The sequence below is a fragment of the Arachis ipaensis genome, chromosome B9 (genome assembly GCF_059453495.1).
Source record: "Arachis ipaensis isolate K30076 ecotype BB chromosome B9, ASM5945349v1, whole genome shotgun sequence".
NCBI lineage: Eukaryota > Viridiplantae > Streptophyta > Magnoliopsida > Fabales > Fabaceae > Arachis > Arachis ipaensis.
This window is the reverse complement of record NC_142444.1, coordinates 27,609,883-27,630,356: the sequence shown is the minus strand read 5'-3', so window position 1 is coordinate 27,630,356 and position 20,474 is coordinate 27,609,883. Positions and strand designations below refer to the sequence as shown.

Below are 20,474 nucleotides of genomic sequence, written 5' to 3'. Positions count from 1 at the left end.
TAAAAACTGGACCAGCCAGTTCAATCAGGTTAACCGGGAACCGGTCCCCTGACTGATCCTGTTGGCTTCCAAAACTGTCTTAACGAAAAATCGGTTAAAAAATCAATTGAAACGATGGTTAACCGGTGAACTGGCTGTACTGGCTAGGTATTTTGAAGGTTCGGTTCTCCTCCCTTAGCATAAAAACAATGTCGTTTTGATGAAAGAAAAAAAAAACCCCACCCCAAATGTAAGAAGACCCAACACCTCTCCCTTCTCTCTCACTCTCACATATCTCACCAAAATAGCAAAATCCCTAATTTCAGTAACCCTATCAGAGCTCCCAGCTTGCCTGCTCATCGTGAAGCCCTACCAACCACTGTTAGCCTCCAGCCACTGCCACTTTCTCTTCCTCACCGTCTCTGTGCTCGTCGTGAAGCCCCACCAGCCACCGTCACCCCCAGCCGCCGCCACTCTTCTCTTTCTCACCATCTTTATGCTCATCATGAAGCCACACCAGCCACCATCACCCCCAGCTGCTGCCACTCTTTTCTTCCTCACCGTCTCTATGCTCGTCGTGAAGCCCTACCAGCCACCGTCAACCCCCAGCTGTCGCCACTCTTTTCCCCATCGTCTTTGTGCTTGTCGTGAAGCCCACCTCTGTGATTGTCATTATCGTTAGTGACAGAGGATGTCATCGTCCTCCTCAATCCTCTTCTCTTCTAGGTCACGCGAACGGTTGCTCAATCCTCTTCAAGCGCGTCCTCTCCTCCGTGAATATCTTCCCGGAGCCTCGCCATGGAATCTTTGCTCGGGGCCTCATCGTCGCAAATTAATTCTCTTTTGAGCTCACTCTATCACCGCCATTCCTCCCTTGCCGTGTCTTTGGTAAGCCACTGCTTCTTCAGTTTCAATTTCTAATATTCTTGCTTTTGAATTGAGTTTTTGTACTTAGATTTTGACTTGAGATTGCATTCTGAGTTGGGTTGTTTATGTGATTCTGAATTTAGTTTGGATGTTAAGTTTTTATTATTTTGGTAATTTTTTTTTGGATTCTCTGGATTGGATTTGGATGTTGACTTTTTTGTATTCTGAGTTAAGTTGGGATTGTGTTTCTGATTCTCTGGATTTAAATGTTTGAGTTTTCTATATTTTAAATTTTTATTACAATGAGTATTCTTTCTGATTATTTTGTTATAATTTAAAAGTTAATTAATTTTTTTTATTTTATAGATTTTTAATAATAAAATATGAAAAAGTTATATATGTCAAAGTTTAAAAATTTAGAATTTTATTAGTTTAGAAATAGTTAAATTTGTATATTATAAATTGTATATTGAATTTTTAATAATTTTATTATATTTTAATTAAACCAATTTAACCACGGTTGAACCTTGGTTGGACCATTGAACTATTGAACCAGTCACTCGACCGGTTCAATGATCGGTCCAGTTCTTGCAACCTTGGGTATTGCTCTCATTTCTTTCATGTCCAATAAACAAAATCTCTAAAACACATCATACTTATCTGGTTTCACTACATTAATCAAATCATCTACTTATAAATTAACAAATACTCTTTTTCATCTTTTTTGTTAGAAGTTTTTATATTGTGCTTACTTTGACAAGCACCCCCACAAAGCATAATTGCTCTTATTATTATTGTTAGCTATCTTCTCCGATTAGTTTTATTTTATAAAAAATAATACCAAATATACTTAGAGCAATCACGGTCAAATTGCTTCGGAAAAAAAAGAGAGTTGTGTTATCGTATAAAAAACTCTAAAAAAAATTCCAAAAAAATTTAGATAATTTCTTATTATTATTATTATTATTCTTATTATAATTATTTTTTTATTCTGTGTCTTTGTCCTTTTTTTCAGTCTTTTTCTCTTATTGTGGTGTTGATTCTCTATTTTTTTATTTTTTTTAATTTCTAAAATGCAACAGCCAAATAGATTCAAGAGTGGTAAAAGGCAAGAGTAGTAAGTTCAATAGAGAGTAAAAGCCAATTTTGAGAGTACACACGAATGTCTATCCTTGAGTGAAACATGTGAGAGAGTAATTATGAGGTCCTTTCTATAACATTTTTGTTACAGGTTCCTTGTTATGTCGACTCATTCAGAAAATACCTTAGTTGACATGGGGTTGATGCAAAGGGGCATTCAACACTTAACTAATTGCTTGACTGAATTGAAAATATGGAAGCGAGAGGTGAAACAGACATTGTCCAAGAATACTAAACAAGGAACTTTTGGAATCAGTGTCAGAATCATGTACTTTCTGATGATGACTCTGATGGAGCTATAACACTTTAACACAGAAATCAAGATAGCAATATCAATACCATCAAGATGTAAATACCACCATTCAAAGGGCAAAATGATCTTTATTTAGAGTGGGAATGTAAGGTGGAAAGAATTTTTGCTTGTCATAATTACTCTGAGGTAAAGAAGGTTCGTTTGGTAATAGTTACATTCTCTAATTATGCCTTGCTTTAGTGGGATGAACTAGTGAAGACAAGACGACGGCATTACGATCACCCTATAGAGACTTGGGATCTTATGAAGCGTCTCATAAAGAAGAGATTTGTGCCTTCGTACTACTACAAGAAAGTGCATCAGAAGTTATATCGGCTGACTTAAGGCTCCAAGTCTATTGAAGAATACCATAAGAAAATGGAGATACTTGATCACTTCCAACATAGAAGAGGACACTGAGATTACTATGGCACGATTTATAGGTGGTTAAAATAGAGCGATTGCTGATGTGGTGGAGTTACATCATTATGTGGAGATGGAAAATTTAGTCAGTATGACAATGAAGGTAGAGAGGCAACAACAAAGAAGAGAACCAAGGGTATTTCTCATGCAAATCCAAAGTGGGAGTCTCGTAGTGTTGATATAACAAAGACAAAGGGTGCTGAACCCAAGGAGTTGTTTGATGCTACAAAGAAGAAAGGTAATTCTAACTCTTCTTCTGCTACTTTTAGACACAGAGATATTAAATTCTTCAAGTGTCATGGTATGGGTCATTATGCTAGTGAGTGCCCAAACAGGAGATTGATAGTTATTAGAGAGGATGATATTGTGTCTGATTCTGATCATGGTGATGATTCTGATCATAATAGTATGCCATCTTTGGAGGATTGTTCTGATGGTGATGTTGAGTATGCAGTACATGGTGAATCTCTTGTTGTTAGACGTGCTTTGAATTTGCAGGTGAAAGAAAATAACATAGAGTAACGCCAAAATCTTTTTCACAATAGATACTTGATGAGTGAAAAAGTGTGTAGTTTAATTACTGATGGTGGGAGTTGGACTAATGTAGCTAGTACACTTATGGTGGAGAAATTAGGTTTGACATGTGTTCAACATCCTAAAACATATACGTTGCTGATGGGTGGAAAAATGCCGGTTAAGAATTCCTGAAAAATATTTTCTAGAACAGCGTTGCAAGTACAGTCTTAACCGACGAAATTTTCACTATCAATTTAAAATTTGTCACAATTAATAATAAATAACCTGGAGTAGAATCCCGGTCGTTTCCCAAAGAGTTGACACAAGATGCAAATTATTGGCTAGGATTTTTCTGAATATTTTCTTGAAAGTTAGAACGGAAAAATAACTGGCTAGGAATTAAAGCAATGAATAAATAACAAGATGTGATATCTATTTAAAATAAAAGGCCTTGGTTAGGGTAGAGAATTGGAGTTTCTATCCTTGTTGTCTTTTCCAAGTGTAATAGTAAATGTTCATTGCTCCCACTTAGTTAACCTCTAACCAATGGAGGAAGGTCAAGTGCATACAATTAACTTGAGTTCACAAGTCCTAGTCAACTCATAGTGAGAGACTAGCTTTGGTGAAGTTCAAGCTAACCGGTAATCTTCAATCACCAATCAACAAAAGACTTTTGATAACTCAAGAGTCTCTAAATAATCAATCCAAGTCAAGAACATAAAAATCTAAATTAAAATCCACCCAAGTATTTTATCAATCACTTGGAAGGCACAAAATAAAAGTATAGAAAAGTAATAAGAGAATGTAAAATCTAAGAACAACAATTGCAAGGAATCAATAATAACAAATGAAGAAAGAAGCAATCATAAACATGAAAATATAACTTGCATTAATATTGATTAAAGAAAACAAGAAGAATTCATAAACTAAATTAGCAACATAAAGGAATCAATGATAGAAATAGATAACTAAAGTACTAGAACAAATAAAAGTAGAAGAAAGCTAAATTAAAGTAAGGTAGAAATCTGAAATCGAGAAGAAACAAGACTAAAAACCATAAAACCTAGAAAGAGGAGAGAGTCTCTCTCTCTAAAATCCTACATCTAAAACCTAAAATTGTGTGAATAAAAGTATGAATCATTTTTCCTTCCTACTCCACTCTGCAGCCTCTATTTTGTATTTTCGAGCCTGAAACTGGGTCAAAAGTAGCCCAAAAATTGCCGCCAATGAATTCTGTGTAATGCAGCACGTGACGCTTTTCACGTGTACGCATCAGCCACGCGTACGCGTCACTGAACTTTTTACTGGCCACACGTAGGCATCAGCCACACGTGCGCGTCATTTGTTTGTTGCACCAGTCACATGTACGCGTCATGCATGCGCGTCGAGGCCAGCTTCCCAAAACTTCAATTTCTTGTGTTCCTTCCACTTTTGCATGCTTCCTTTCTATCCTCTAAGCCGTTCCTGCCCTATAAACCCTGAAAACACTTAACAACCATATCACGACATCGAATGGTAATAAGAGAGGATTAAAATTAGCGATTTAAGGCTAAAGAAACATGTTTTCAATCATAGCACAAAATTAGGAAGGAAAATATAAAATATGCGATTTATTTGAATAAGTGTATGAATAATTGATAAAATCTACTTAATTCAATACAAAATAAAACGCAAAATAGTGGTTTATCAATCTCCCCACACTTAAACATTAGCATGTCGTCATGCTAAGCTTAAGAGAACCAAAAGAGTGAAGAGGAATGGTAAAATTTATGAAATGCAACCTATTTGTATGAATGCAATTACATGCTAAATGCTTCTACCTACTTGGTTAAAAGTAAATCAACCTTCCAAAAACAAATATGCACTGAATTCTACTAATTCAAATGGCAAAATTAAGTACAAGTAGACTTGTAAGAAGAAAGCTCGTGAAAGCCAGGAACAAAGAATCGAGCATCGAACCCTCACCGTAAGTGTATACACTATAATCACTCAAGTGTTTAAGGTTTGATCCTCTTAATTTTCTACTAATCTTTCTTTCTAAGGCTTGCTCTTCTTCTACCAATCAACAAAAATTTATTGCACGAATACACATATCAAGAGGTCTTTTAAAGATTGTAATGGGGTTAGGGTCAAGGTAGGATTGTATTTGGTCAAGTGGACTAAAATCTGAATCCTTAATTAACCTAAACTTCCCACCTAACTTAAGACAATCCATGTAATCAGAATATAAAATCTAACTACCTATTAACTATGTTTACCACATATTCATGCATCCCAATTTTGAGTACAGTACATATGCATTGCTATCATCATTTACTTTGGGGCATTTTGTCCCTTTTTTTTATTTGCTCTTTTTCTTTGTTTTTTCTCTTTTTTTTTCTTTTTTTCTTTTTCTTTTATTTTTTTTCAATGCATACGATTAAGGTATTGAATACATGAACATGTCCTCAACATTCTTTTCACATTTTCACAAAAAAGTCTAACTTACTCAATTTCCAAACCAAATATTGCCAAATCCAACTTCCCCACACTTAAATCATGAACACTTTCACTAGTCTAAGCTAACCAAGGATTCAAATTAAGGTCATTCATTATTTTTTGCTTAGAGTTAATGATGTGCTAAAGTAAAGAACAATGGGGTAAAATAGGCTCAACATTGGTTTGCAAAGGATAATGAAAGGATAAGGCTATATGGGTATGTGAGCTATAGTGAAATAAAGGCCTCAATCATATAAGTGCATGCATACATCAAACAATGGAAATATAGAATCAAGCAAGACAAAGATCACAATTTTAGAGAGAACGACACACACTATAATAAAATATTGGTTGATAAGATGCAACTAATCAAATAGGTTCAAAATCTCACTGGTTTTGTGTGTTCGAACTCTAAACCATGTTCCAAAATGAATTTCTTCAAGAAAGTTTAACAAAAGTTTTAATTTGAATTATTGAAATGCTATAAAATAGTTTCTTGGAAAAGAATTCATCACTTCAACCAAGTAGTACATACATGCAAGAAACTAACTAATCTAACAAAGAAAATAAAAATTGGTGTTGAGACAGGAAGTAGTTACCCACGGAAGTCGGTATCGACCTCCCCATATTTAAAGATTGCACCGTCCTCGGTGCATGCAAAGATATGCAAGTGGACTAGGGTTGCTACAACTGATGCATTTTCTCCAAAGATTGTGCGGCGAAACTTGTTTGACACCCCATTTAGAAGTTTTCCGCTTCCCTTCTTGGTGGCCATTCTGAAAGAAGAGGAAAAAGGAAGAAGAATAACCCACAAACAAAGATATGGAAACAAATAAAATATGGATTGGCTAATGCCAAAAAGTAATGAGGTTCTCAACTACATGGTAGCTACAACATGAAAGTGAGAAAGTAGTATAGGCACAGGGCATAGCAATAGTGCAAGAATTTCAATAATGAGGGAGAGAGATGGGGTCATGAAAGACAATATAAGTTCATATCAATTCAAAAGTAATACAAGTGTCATAAAAGATTAGCATTGACCTATAAATAATATCACCCAACAATATAAAACAAGTCACTAAGCACCAAAACAATGGAAAAATTATTCAACAGATGAGTAAGAACATTTAACACCAATGGAAAATAGCAAACTTAGAAAAGAAAATGAAAAACATGAACAAAGTTAAAATGCAATGAATAAAAGTATGCAAAGGCAATAAGTAAAAGAGAATGAAAGAGAATAAGGATGAGAAGTTAAAGAAATGAAGAAGAAAGTAAGAAAGGAAGAAAAAAGAAGGAGAAAGGAGAGAACAAAGAAGAAAGAAATGGGGGAGGAGAAACGACGCGTAAGCGTTGTCCACGTGCACGCGTGGGTTGCAGAATGGGGAGGCGACACGTACGCGTACGTCACGCGTACGCGTGAGAAGCAGAAATTAGAAGGTGACGCGTACGCGTCATTCACACGTACGCATGGGTGTGAATTGTCCTCGTCCCACAACATTCGCACAGTTCCTCCACAACTCTTGAGTTTTAGTACTGGACCATCAAAATTTTGGCGTCGACGCACACGCGTCGTCCACGCCTACGCGTGGATGGCCAAAATTACAAATGGCATGTACGCGTCAGCGACGCGCACATGTGGGTTGGACTGTGCGCCTGGCACCACACCAGCGCGGTCCTGGCACAACTTACTGTCCAGGCCGCGCCGTCGCGCCGTTCTAGCACGGTTTGGTCATGAACCAAATTCGGGCGTTGACGCGTACGGGTTAGGCACGCGCACACGTGACAGCCTTTTTTTTATGAAATAGGAGAAAAAGCAATCAAGAATGATTCAGGTATCTATATAAGCAAAATACTCTAAAAACACTCGAAAAATAAAGTAAAAAAATGTAACTAAAAAGATCATACCATGGTGGGGTGTCTCCCACCTAGCACTTTTAGTTATTGTCCTTAAGTTGCTCCTTGTCATGGTGGCTTGTGCTTGAACTCATCTTGAAACTTCCACCAATGCTTGGACTTCCAATAAGCTCCTACATTTCCAAGTGAATTCACCAAGCCTTGATGAAGTTATTCACAAGCTTTTAGCTCCCAAAGTTGATCCTCTTATATACCGGGATCCCAAATCTTGTTTCTACATCCGTTTGTAAGTGGATCATCATTGTTTCAATCGGGTGGCAAGCAATCCGAATTCTCAATGAAGTACCAGACTCTTCTCTTAGATCCAACCAATTGATCACTAGTCTAATCCTTGCATCTAGCTCTTGAAGTCTCAACCTTGATGAGTCTTGATTTGCAACTCCAACCACTAAACATCATTCTCTTACGCTTCATTCTACAAAGCCTCCTAAGTTGGCTATCTATTTCAAGAATACCATACTCAAGTGGGACAGTAAAGCTAATGGAGATAAGTTTTACCCACTCTAATGAAGGAGTAGACGGCAACCCAGGTATAGAAGTCTCCAACGATCTTGACAAAGCATATTCAACTCCCGTCCAACCTTGCCGAAGGACTTCCACCTTTTGAAAAGATTCTTCACTTTCAAGCTCTTCCTCACCGAGTTCATCCAACTCTTCTCCGTCACTCAAATCATAAATATGAGGTTGAGAGAAATCTACCTCAATGTTGCTTTCAATGTCATCGGGAGAAGGTTCTTCAAACTCAAGGGGTTCACTTGTGGATGCAAATTCATTACTAGGGCGGCTTGATTCATGATCATTATCACCAAGGGAACTTGCTTCTTGATCTATTCCGTCCAATTCTTCATAGGGAATATGCCTTGGAGGTTGTGCACTAGCCTCCTCAACATCAATTTTAAGCTTCTTGGAGGAATACTCTACAACTCTAGATTCCCATGGAGGTTCAGCATCTCCTAAGTTTTCAACCACTTCTTCCTCTTCAACAATTATGCCTTCCTCCAATTGCTCCAATACAAAGTCATATTCCTCACTTTCCACCGGAGTTTCTAATCTCTCCTTCATGCTACGCTCCTCATTAGATTCTCCACATGGGCCATAGGACTACTTTGAGTGTTGAAGTGCAATGAAGCTAAATTATCTACTATCTCGATCAAGATAGCTATGAACTCTAGTGTCATCCGTTGCATCTCTCTTTGCCCTTGAAGAAGAACACCAAGGGTGTTATCCATTGGAGACTGGAGTGGATATGAGGGTTCATCGGTTGGGAGAAGGGGTTCATAATAGGAGGGTGGTTTATCATGATAAGGATGTGGCAGTTCAACACTCTCCATCTTTTCCACTTGTTGTACAACACACTCTAGTCCCTTATTTTCAAGTTGAGATTTGTTAGCTATGAGAGCTTCGTGTGCTTTTCGGCTTTTCTCTCGCTCCATTTGATGGATGGTTGTTTGAAGTCAATCCATTGCTTCCTTAAAATGATCCCGTGGCTCTTGTTCCACTTGGCTAACATAATTAGGATGATATTGCTCTTGGATTGATTGATATGGACATTCCCCTATGGAGGGTTATGGTAGAATGAAAAATTTATCTTGTGGTTGAAAATTCGCATACATTGGAGGTGGTGTATATTAAGGTGGTGGTTCTTGGGAGTAATTTTGTTGGAAATGGGGTGGTTCTATGTATGGCTCATATGGCGGTTGGTATGGTAGATGAGGATTAGAGTCATAGGGAGGTGTTTGGTAAAATGGGGCTTGTGAGTATGGTTGAAGGCTATGTTGTGGGGGATAAGGGTCATAGGTGTATGGTGGTGGTTGTTGATTGTCACAGATAGGTCCACCATAACCATTGTCTTGGTATGCATCATGGAATAGTTGTTGCTCACAGTACATTGGAGGAGGTTGTTGCCAAGAGGGTTGATCAAATCCTTGTGGCCCCTCCCATCTTTGATTGACCCATCCTTGATGCACGTTCTCATTGTATCTTCCATTCCCTACAACATAATTTAAACCATAGCCAAAAGGGTGAGAATTCATAGTAACAAGAGAAAATAAAAACAAAAACTAAAAAGAAATAATGAAAATAAACTCCAAAAACTAGAAAAAACTAACAAAGAAACAAAAGGCAAACATATTCACAATATTCACAATAACCAATAATAAGACACACATTTGCAATTCCCCGGCAATGGCGCCAAAATCTTGACAGAAGAAAAATGTCGGTAAAGATTTTTACAAAAATGTCGCGTTCGAAGTATGGTTCTAAACCAACAAATTATCCCCGGTCAATTTTTAAATTGTTTGTCACAAATACAAATCCAATAAAATTAACCGAAGTATTTAAACCTCGGGTCGTCTCTCAAGGAATTGCAGGGAAGTATGTTTATTATTGGTTATGGAAAAGTATATTTTTGGGGTTTTTGAAATAAGGAACAAGAAAATATAGATTACGAGAAAAATAAACTAATAACTAAGAAAGCTCCTAGCAAGGAAAGAGAATTAGAAGTCCTATCCTCATTATCATAGTCAATTGTGATGGTAAATGTGAATTGTCTTCACTTAGTTAACCTCTAACCAATGGAGGAAGGTCAAGTGCATACAATTAACTTGAGTTCACAAGTCCTAGTCAACTCATAGTGAGAGACTAGCTTTGGTGAAGTTCAAGCTAACCGGCAATCTTCAATCACCAATCAACAAAAGACTTTTGATAACTCAAGAGTCTCTAAATAATCAATCCAAGTCAAGAACATAAAAATCTAAATTAAAATCCACCCAAGCATTTTATCAAACACTTGGAAGGCACAAAATAAAAGCATAGAAAAGTAGTAAGAGAATGTAAAATCTAAGACCAACAATTGCAAGGAATCAATAATAACAAATGAAGAAAGAAGCAATCATAAACATGAAAACATAACTTGCATTAATATGGATTAAAGAAAACAAGAAGAATTCATAAACTAAATTAGCAACATAAAGGAATCAATGATAGAAATAGATAACTAAAGTACTAGAACAAATAAAAGTAGAAGAAAGATAAATTAAAGTAAGGTAGAAATCTGAAATTGAGAAGGAACAAGACCAAAAACCCTAAAACCTAGAGAAAGGAGAGAGTCTCTCTCTCTAGAAACCTACATCTAAAACCTAAAATGTGTGAATGAAAGTATGAATCATTTTTCCTTCCTGCTCCACTCTGCAACCTCTATTCTATATTTTCAGGCCTGAAACTGGGTCAAAAGCAGCTCAGAAATCGCCCCCAGGGAATTCTGTGTAATGCAGCACGTGACGCTTTATCACGTGTACGCGTCAGCCACGCGTACGCGTCGCTGGACTTTTTACTGGCCACGCGTAGGTGTCAGCCACGCGTGCGCATCATTTGTTTGTTGCACCAATCACCCGTACGCGTCGACCATGCGTGCGCGTCGAGGCCAGCTTCCCAAAACTTCAATTTCTTGTGTTCCTTCCACTTTTGCATGCTTCCTTTTGCATCCTCTAAGCCATTCCTGTCCTATAAACCCTGAAAACACTTAACAACCATATCATGGCATCCAATGGTAATAAGAGAGGATTAAAATTAGCGAATTTAAGGCCAAAAAAATATGTTTTCAATCATAGCACAGAATTAGGAAGGAAAATGTAAAATATGCGATTTATATGAATAAGTGTATGAATAATTGATAAAATCCACTCAATTCAATACAAAATAAATCACAAAATAGTGGTTTATCAGTTGCAGTGGTTGAATGACAGTGGTGAGATCATGGTTGACAAGCAGGTAACAGTTGCATTCTCTATTGAAAAGTATGTCGATGAGGCATTGTGTGATGTGGTGCCAACGTAACCTTGTCATTTATTATTGGGGAGACCTTGGTAGGTTCGACTGTCGAGCATTCCATGATGATCACATGAATCGGTTCTCCTTTGATTTTAATGGTCGTATGATCACTCTTGCTCCATTTTATCACCTAAGGAGGTCTACCTTGACCAGTTGAAACTTCAACCGGATACCAAGAAAAAATTGGAATATGAGATCACAAAAAAAATCTGAGAAAAGAGGCTATGAGAGAAAATAATATAGCAAAAGGCCTAAAGGTGAGTGAAAAAAAAAAGAGTACATGTCATGAGAATAGTGCGAATATAGATAAAAATGAGAGAGTTGAGAGAAATTGTATTTCTTTGCAAAAGAGAGAGAGATTTAAAGAGTGCTTTAATAAGTAAGAAAGCTTTGATTTTGGTTCAGTTTATGGATACTTTATTCTCTGACACTGAACTTACCTAAAATTTTTCAAATAGCTTTATTTCTTTGTTGCAAAAATTTTGTAGATGTCTTTTCCACTGACGTGCCATGTGGTTTGCCTCCATTACGAGGGATTGAGCACCAAATTGATTTTATTCCTGGTGCTAGCATTCCTAATAGACCAACTTATAGGAGTAACCCTGAGAGACAAAGGAGTTTCAAAGGCAAGTGGAGGAGTTATTAGCCAAAGGTCACATCAGGGAGAGTATGTGTCCATGTATTGTACCAGTTTTGTTAGTTCCAAAGAAGGATTGTACTTGGCGGATGTGTGTGGATTGTCGTGCAGTCAATAAGATTACGGTAAAGTATCGTTATCCAGCCCTAGGTTAGATGACATGCTTGATGAGTTATATGGTGCATGCATATTCACTAAAATTGATTTAAAAAGTGGGTATCATCAAATTAGAATAAAACTAGGAGATGGATAGAAGACTGCATTTAAAATAAAATATGGGTTATGTGAGTGGTTAGTAATGTCTTTTGGGCTAACAAATGCGCCTAGTACTTTTATGCGTCTAATGAACCATGTTTTGCAAGAATTTTTGGATAAATTTGTTGTTGTTTATTTTGATGATATTCTCATTTATAGCACTTATTTGGATGACCACTTGTCACATGTTTCAGCTGTTTTGGAAGTACTTCGAAAAGAAAAATTATATAGCAATCTTAAAAAATGCACATTTTGTATTGGTTGAGTTGTATTTCTTGGTTTTGTTGTGAGTACGAGTGAAATTGAGGTTGATGAGGAAAATGTGAAGGCTATTCGTGAATGGCCAATGTCCAAGAATGCTTCTGAGGTAAGAAGTTTTCATGGGTTAGCTGGGTTTTACAGGATATTTGTGAAAAAATTTTCTACCATTGCTGTGCCTCTTACGGAGGTTATAAAAAAAGATGTTGGATTTAAATGGAAAAAGAAATAAGAAATTACATATTATATCCTAAAAGATTATTTGTGTTCTGCTCCTATTCTTTTTCTACCTAACTTTGATAAAACTTTTGGGATCGAATGTGATGTTTCTAGGATTGGTATAGGATCGATTTTGATGCAGAAAAAATGAACCATTGTCTTCTTCAGTGAAAAGTTGAATTTAGCTCAACACAAATATTCAACTTATGACAAAGAATTATATACTTTGGTTTGGGCTTTGGAGGTTTGGTAACACTACCTCTTACCTAAAGAGTTTGTGATTCACACGGATCATGAATCTTTGAAGCACTTAAAAGGACAAGATAAGCTTGATAAAAAGACACGGTAAATGGGTAAAATTCATTGAGATATTTTCATATGTGATTGCCTTTAAACAAGGTAAAGAGAATGTAGTTGCTGATGCTTTATCTCGGAGGTATGCTTTGATTACTACAATTACTTCTAAGTTGTTAGGATTTGAGTTTTTAAAGAAGTTGTATGTAACTGATTCTGACTTTTCTGCTATTTATGCCTCTTGTGAATATGGCGCATTTAACAAAATTTATAAACATGAAGGTTTTCTATTTCGTGGTAATAGAATTCGTGTGCCTGCTTGTTCTATGAAGGACTTACTTGTTCTGGAATCACATAATGGGGTTTGCATTTTGGTGTGTATAAGATATTATATGTGTTATCTGAATATTTTTACTAGCCACACATGCGTAGATATATTGAAAAATTTTGTTCAGGGATTAACCAGAGCTTAAAGTCAAAGAGAAAAATAAGTTGTGTTCAAGGATTAACCAAAGCTTAAAGAGAAAGAGAAAGAGTTGTGTTCAAGGATTACCCAGAGATTAAAGAGAAAGAGAATTCATAATGTTATCCGAGTTCTAGTTTTGAAGATTATTAACATTTCTGAGCTTCAACGGATAGTGAGATGCCAAAACTATTCAAGGTCACAGTGTCATTAACCCCACTCAGTGAATGGACAAGAGCCTAATTGAACACTTAGGTCTTAGGCAATTTCTCCTCTCAATCCTATATTATTTTTAGTTGCTTGAAGACAAGCAACAATTCAAGTTTGGTGTTGTGATGTGTGAGCATTTTTTTATTTTTTATTTATTTTATATATAAATTTATTGAGTTTTAATTAGATTTTAGTGTTTGAAGCCTATTTGGATGCTACTTTGAGTCACTTTAGTGTTTTAATTATTTCAGATGAAGTATGGATCGGTTTGACAGAGTTCGTGTATAAGAAAAGATAAGAATATTGAATCTGCCAAACTAGCGCTAAACGCGGACCTGGGCGTTCAGCGCTAGCTTCCTTGTGATGTGTGCCAAGTCTTTGCCACTAGGGGTGCTAAACGCCAATCCTGGCGTTTAGCGCCAGCAAGTCAGAAACGAAGAAGAAGCCACTGCCATCAGGGGCGCTAGTGGCAAGCCTAGTGTTTAATGCCAGGAAGTTAGAATTGAAAGTGAAGTTTCTGCCACCCGGGGCGCTAAACACCGAATCTGGCATTTAGCGCCAGCAGCACGAATCAATCTCACCCAAAGGAGCATCTTTAGTTGAATTTGGCTTTTAATTATTATATTTTATTTTGTTTTAAGTATTTTTATTCACAAATACAATCTTTTGGGCTTGAGTTATTATTAGTTTATTTTATTTTCAAATCAAATTAGGTTAGTGATAAAAGGGAAAAGATTTCCCCTTTCGGGGGATCTCTTCTCTGGGACCTCATTCTACATTTTCACACTTTTGAACCCTAGTTTTTTCTCTGAGTCATGAGCAACTAAATCTCCTTGGTTAAAGTTAGGAGCTCTGTTTATTTCTATGGATTAACACTATTATCACTCTATTTTAATTAATGTATTGATTCAATTTCAAGGATTACTTTCGTTCTTCATCTTATGAATATAAGTGTATTGAAAAATAACTCGTATTCTATATAAATTCTTGTTGCTTCTTGGAAAAGCTATCTCACTTAAATACTAGCTTGAAAGTAAATTTCTCCTAAACAACTAATTACTTGGACATAACGGGATACGTGACATATAATCCTCTTATATTTGGATAATTAGGATTTTTGTGACTAATAAACTAGAATTAAACTTAACCCTCTAATCTATATTAAGTGACCAAGCAGGAATTGGTGGTTGATTAGGTTAGAGGAGACTAAATCACTAAGAAATTAGGGTTTAGTCAATTACAGTTTGTCATGAAATGAATCTTGCATGATTAAAGTAGTTAGTAAGAAAATTTAATCCAGAAGAATAAATAACTTTGAAACCTTAACTATCTTCTCACATACTGTCCACACCAATTTCACTGTTTGCACTCTCACTCTCTGAATTACTATTTTAATGCTTTTGAACCCCAAAACACCATTATCTACTTGCCTGACTAAGTGATTCATTCGACTATTGTTGCTTAATCCATCAATTCTCATGGGATCGACCTTCACTCACCTGAGGTATTACTTGGTATAACTCGGTGTATTTGTCGGTTAGTTTGTGAATTTTGAATTTCGCACCAGTAGGAAAGGTAGAGATAACATTTTTGTTGCGGTAGACAGGTGTAGTAAAATGGCTCATTTTATTGCATGTTATGAAACTGATGATGCAACAAATATTACTGATATGTTCTTTAGAGAGGTTGTGTGCTTGTATGGTGTTTCCCAAACTATTGTTTCTAATCGTGACGTAAAAATTTTTGAGTCATTTTTGAAAAGTGTTATGGAACAAATTAGGCACAAAATTATTATACTCTACTACTTATCATCCTCAGACTAATGGTCAAACTGAAATACTAAATGAAACATTAGGGACTTTATTACATGCTGTTATTGGTATGAATTTGAAAATTTAGAAAGATTGTTTACTTTTTATTGAGTTTGCTTATGATAGAACTATTCATTTTTCTATAGATTTTTTTTCCTTTTGAACTTGTGTATGGTTTTAATTCTTTAACTGTTTTGGACTTATTACCTTTGCCTTTGAGTAATTTTGTTAGCTTAGATGCAGAAGATAAAGCTAAAAGGGTTAAAGTAATGCACATGAAAATACGTGAGTTACTTGAAAAGAAAAATAGGTTGACAGGTCAAAGGGTGAATAGAGATCGAAGACAACTTGTCTTTGAACCTGGTGACCAGGTTTGGGCTCATTTGAGAAAGGAGAGGTTTCCTACTCAAAAAAAAAATCCAAGGTAGACCCTAAGGGTGATGGTCCATTTCAGATTTGAGGATGAATCTTTTTCAGGAGGGAGAAAATGATACGACCTCTGTGGGACAAACTGAGAACTGTCATATGCCAATTGGTCCAATTACAAGAGCAAAAACTAAGAGAATAAAAGAAGGTTTTGCAAACATGGCTAAATCATTTGTTCAGGAGATGCATCAAAAATTGGGCAAGACAATGATTAACGATTATAGAAAGTCAAACGTCTTACTATTTACAAGATGCATTGAAGACTCTTGTTAGTCAAGATGAATTAAATAGGTATCACTTTCTTAGTATTTATTTTATGTTTATTTTATTTTAGTTTGCTTTGTTTGTTTTAGATCCAGTTATGATTTGACCTATTTTTATGTCAGTGAGCTTATGAATTAGGATTTTAAATTTAAGAAGTATAAAAATTCTCTAAAATCTGGTAGTTACTTTTTTTTCTTAATTTTGATGAATAAAATTTTTTTGAATTTTTTAAAGAAATTTGGATGTGAACAGGAGAAGTAGAATGATTCTCTTAACTATTGCATTACGAAATTGAATTGAAGTAGAAAAATTTCTTTTTTTGATTTTTCATCTTACTTTGGATTGCATTTTGTATTATGAAATTTAAATCTGTAAATAAATATTGAACACAATTATAAATGAAGAAAATGAAAAATAGAGAAAAAAAAAGAGAAAAGAACAAATGAAAAGAGGAAGAGAAGAAAAAAAAAGAAAATAGAAAAAAGAAAAAAAAAAGAGATAAAAACATAAACATAATCATACAAAAAAAATGAAAAAGAAAGATTTTAGAAAGAGAAAAGAGAGCTGACATCAACCAAAATATTATATTTGTACCTAAAATCTTAGACATGACAAAAACTTGTAATATCCCTACTTTTGTTGTTAGTTAAAAATAGAAATAGCTATATGGTAAAAGTTTAAATTATTAAAAGAACATCTTATTAAGAGATGAGTTTTGTAATAACACTACTTTTTTTAATAAAGAAAATATAACTTGAGATTTTTTTAAATAAATATTTAAAATATTTTATTTATCAGTATAGGTAATTTAGACACAATTTACGTTTCTGTATTCTATTATTTATTTTATTTACAACGAATTAATTGTGAATATATCTCATTTACAGTGTAGATGAGATAAGGCACAGATTTTAAATAAATAAAAGAGATTCACCTGTAATACATCGAAGTTGATATATTCAATATACTTCGTGTATAGTATAAACAAGATATATTCATAATGAATTCGTTTACACTGGAAATAAGATATAACATTTGTAAATATAAAAATATAATTTTTGTAGGTATGAAAATCTAATTTTATAAAATAATAAAAATATTAATAATTTAATTTGGATCAATATAAAAAGCAAAAATCGATATATTTTGTTACTATTTTAAATTTGGTCTAATTTGATCGTTCGATTTTTTGTACGTAAATTATATCTCTCAATTAATTTAAAACTAGTGATTTGAAATAGCTCATTTGAAATCATGACTTTATTTTTATAGAAATCAACATATTTGAATTAGTACTAAAAAGAGTAATAAAAAACTTTAAATTAAATTATAGATCAAATTGAATTGATTTAAACTAAAAAAAAGAAAAAAATAAATTTTACGTGTTTAAATTTCATGATTAGAAAGAGTGCAGTAATTATGTCCACTCCTAAAATTAAAAGATTTAGCAAATAAAAAAGATAAGAGATGAGAAGTTATTAAATTGAGAGAAGTGCGAGGTTGACGGAGATAAATAAAATAGAAAAAAAGTGGAGAGAGAACACTGTTTATTTTAAAAGAGTAGAGGTAAGTAGAAATCACTTTTTTGTTTAGTACTAATTGCTCAAACATATTCATAGACCCACAGGCTTTTTTGTTTCTTTAGTACTGATTGAATTAAAAAAATTCCAATTGAAAACGTAGTACAAAATTAAATTATATTAAAATACGTAATATAATCATTTTAAAATATTAGTAATTGTATCAAGATATTAGTAACTGCATGTTAAAAAATTAGATTAATTTAAAAATAAAAATTAAATTAATATTATTTTAATTATAATTTTTTATAATAATATACATATCTCGTTTATCGTATAAACGAGATATATTTTCTTTTTCAAATTCTATATATTTCATTTGCAAACGAGATAAAACAAAATAAAATTGACTTATCTCGAGATACGTCGTTCATAATTATTTCATTTATATTGTAAATAAGATAAATGATATTACATGAATTGATAAATACCTCTTAAATTATATATATTGGTAAATAAAATATTTAATTTAGTTATATAAAAAAATTAGCTAAAATAATTTTCATTCATAAAAAATTTCAAAATAGATATCAGACTATCAGTAAATATAATAGTTCTATAATTAAGTAAGAAAATAAATATTTCCTATGTTAAACTATGAATGGAGAAGTGAAATATTCGATTACTATGAATTTTAACAAGCAAAAATAAAAATAAAATAAAATAAATTTATTTCTAAATATACATAAATATATTACAATCCAATGAGATATTTTTTTGTTTCTTCTGTGTAGATTTGAATATTTTTATGGTCTGTACAAATTTTCATGAATAAAATTTTTTTCTCTTAATATCTTTCTTTCATATTTAAAGAATTTATATATTCAAAATCAAAATATTCATAATATGGAATTTGAAAAATTAAAATATTAAGATGATAATTAAATATTATTGGGTTAAAAATCAATTATATGTATGATTTATTTGTTTAGTATGCAGAAAATAATTTAATCCCATCAAGTCCAAGAAGCATGAATACAAGCTCAACAAAGCATTCATTTCATCACTCTTGATCCAAAGATTGAGTGGTTAAACTATAAGAAAGAAGGAAAGAAAGTAAATTGACCCAAGATCAAATCTAAACCCTAAATAGGTGGTCCATATCCAAATCCAATCTTTTATCTTAGCTTTTAACTAAGTGATTTCTTGACCAAAAAAAAAACTAAGTGATTTAGTTTTTATTTCATTTGAACCACAAAACACCACCGAATCAAACTCTCTTTTCTCTCTCTTTTCTTTTACATCACCCATGTGAACTCTCTAAAGCAAAAGAAAGAAAAAAAAAGCTCTGAGTTAGAGCAAAATTGAAGAACAAAAAGTAAGTTTTCAAATCCAAGCAAAAAAAGAAAGTCAAAGAGGATAGGACAAAAGGCAAGATCATATCAAAAGAGAAAATCACAAAAAAGAATTTTTAGATTTGTGTTTCATTGAAGTTCGATGAAGATATCCTCTTTTTGCAAGCACAGGAGTGGAAAATTGAAAATGTTAAAGATGATAAAGTTTTACTGTGAATCAATGCTCAAGAATCTGACTTGGAGCCAAAACAAGAATGAAGAGTTCAGATTCAACAAACAAAATGAAAAAGTTTGAAAGAAAAGATTGAAGGTATGGCTGCATGTTTGATTCGGTTACTGCTTCTACCCTCTCTCTCCTCTGTCACGCCGTTGCTGCTTCTGATTTTTAGAGAATAAGTCAAACAAGTGCTGAAGCAAGGTTTCAAATCCTGGAAGCTTCACTCATCTATTAAAGGGGTGAACGGCCAAGGATTGGAGTAAGGAGTGAGAGCACAACATTTGGGTTCTCATAACTCACTGAGATGTTTATTCTTCTCCTTCATGGTTCTCATTGAATATCTTATTTTCTCAGTCTAGTCTTTCTTTGTTTTTCAATGAAAAAAGACAATATAGTCAGGATTGTATGAAAAAATCATTTAGTGGAAAAAAGCAAGAGAGTTACACTTGGAGAAAAATCAATATTTATTTCAGAAATTCTTTGTAAATTTTTCTGTTTTGTTGTCATGATCCTGAGGAGATTTCCTTACAAGTTGGGTTAGAACTTTGTTGTTGAAAAACTAGGATGGGTTTTTAGTCAAGTCTAGTTTGGGTTAGAAACTGGATTTGTCCTAGATAGGATTGGTTAGAATCTTAGAAAAAATTGGTGAATGTAATTCTGTTGAAAGATAGTGAAATTCTGTCATAGTTGTAATGGAGACTGGGTGTAGGCTACATTGCACTGAGTAGCTGAACCATGATACATCTGTGTGTCCAGGGACGGATTCAGAAATTTTAATATGGAGGGGCCGAATTTTAAATCATTTTTTTCATTCTATAAAAATAATTAACACATAGTTATTAGAGTTAGTTTTTTAAAATATTTATCAAAATATATATATAATTATAATTTTGTTCACAATTTTATTTTTAATATAATAATTACATAAAAGAAATACAACAATATAAATAGTACATTATAAAATTATAAAATACCAATAATTTATAGCGTGTTTAGTTAAAAATTATCATATATCTTACTAATTAAAATTAATTCTTTCAAAAATTTTAAAAAATTTAAAAATAAATTATAAATTATTAATTATTTGAAAGACACAGTACCCTTA

General features: G+C 33.7%; 1 pseudogene; it reads right to left on the bottom strand.

Annotated features, from left to right (window-relative positions):
• Positions 1-6,715: 6,715 nt before the first annotated feature.
• LOC148544099 (uncharacterized) lies at positions 6,716-9,645 on the bottom strand (annotated as a pseudogene).
• Positions 9,646-20,474: the final 10,829 nt, after the last annotated feature.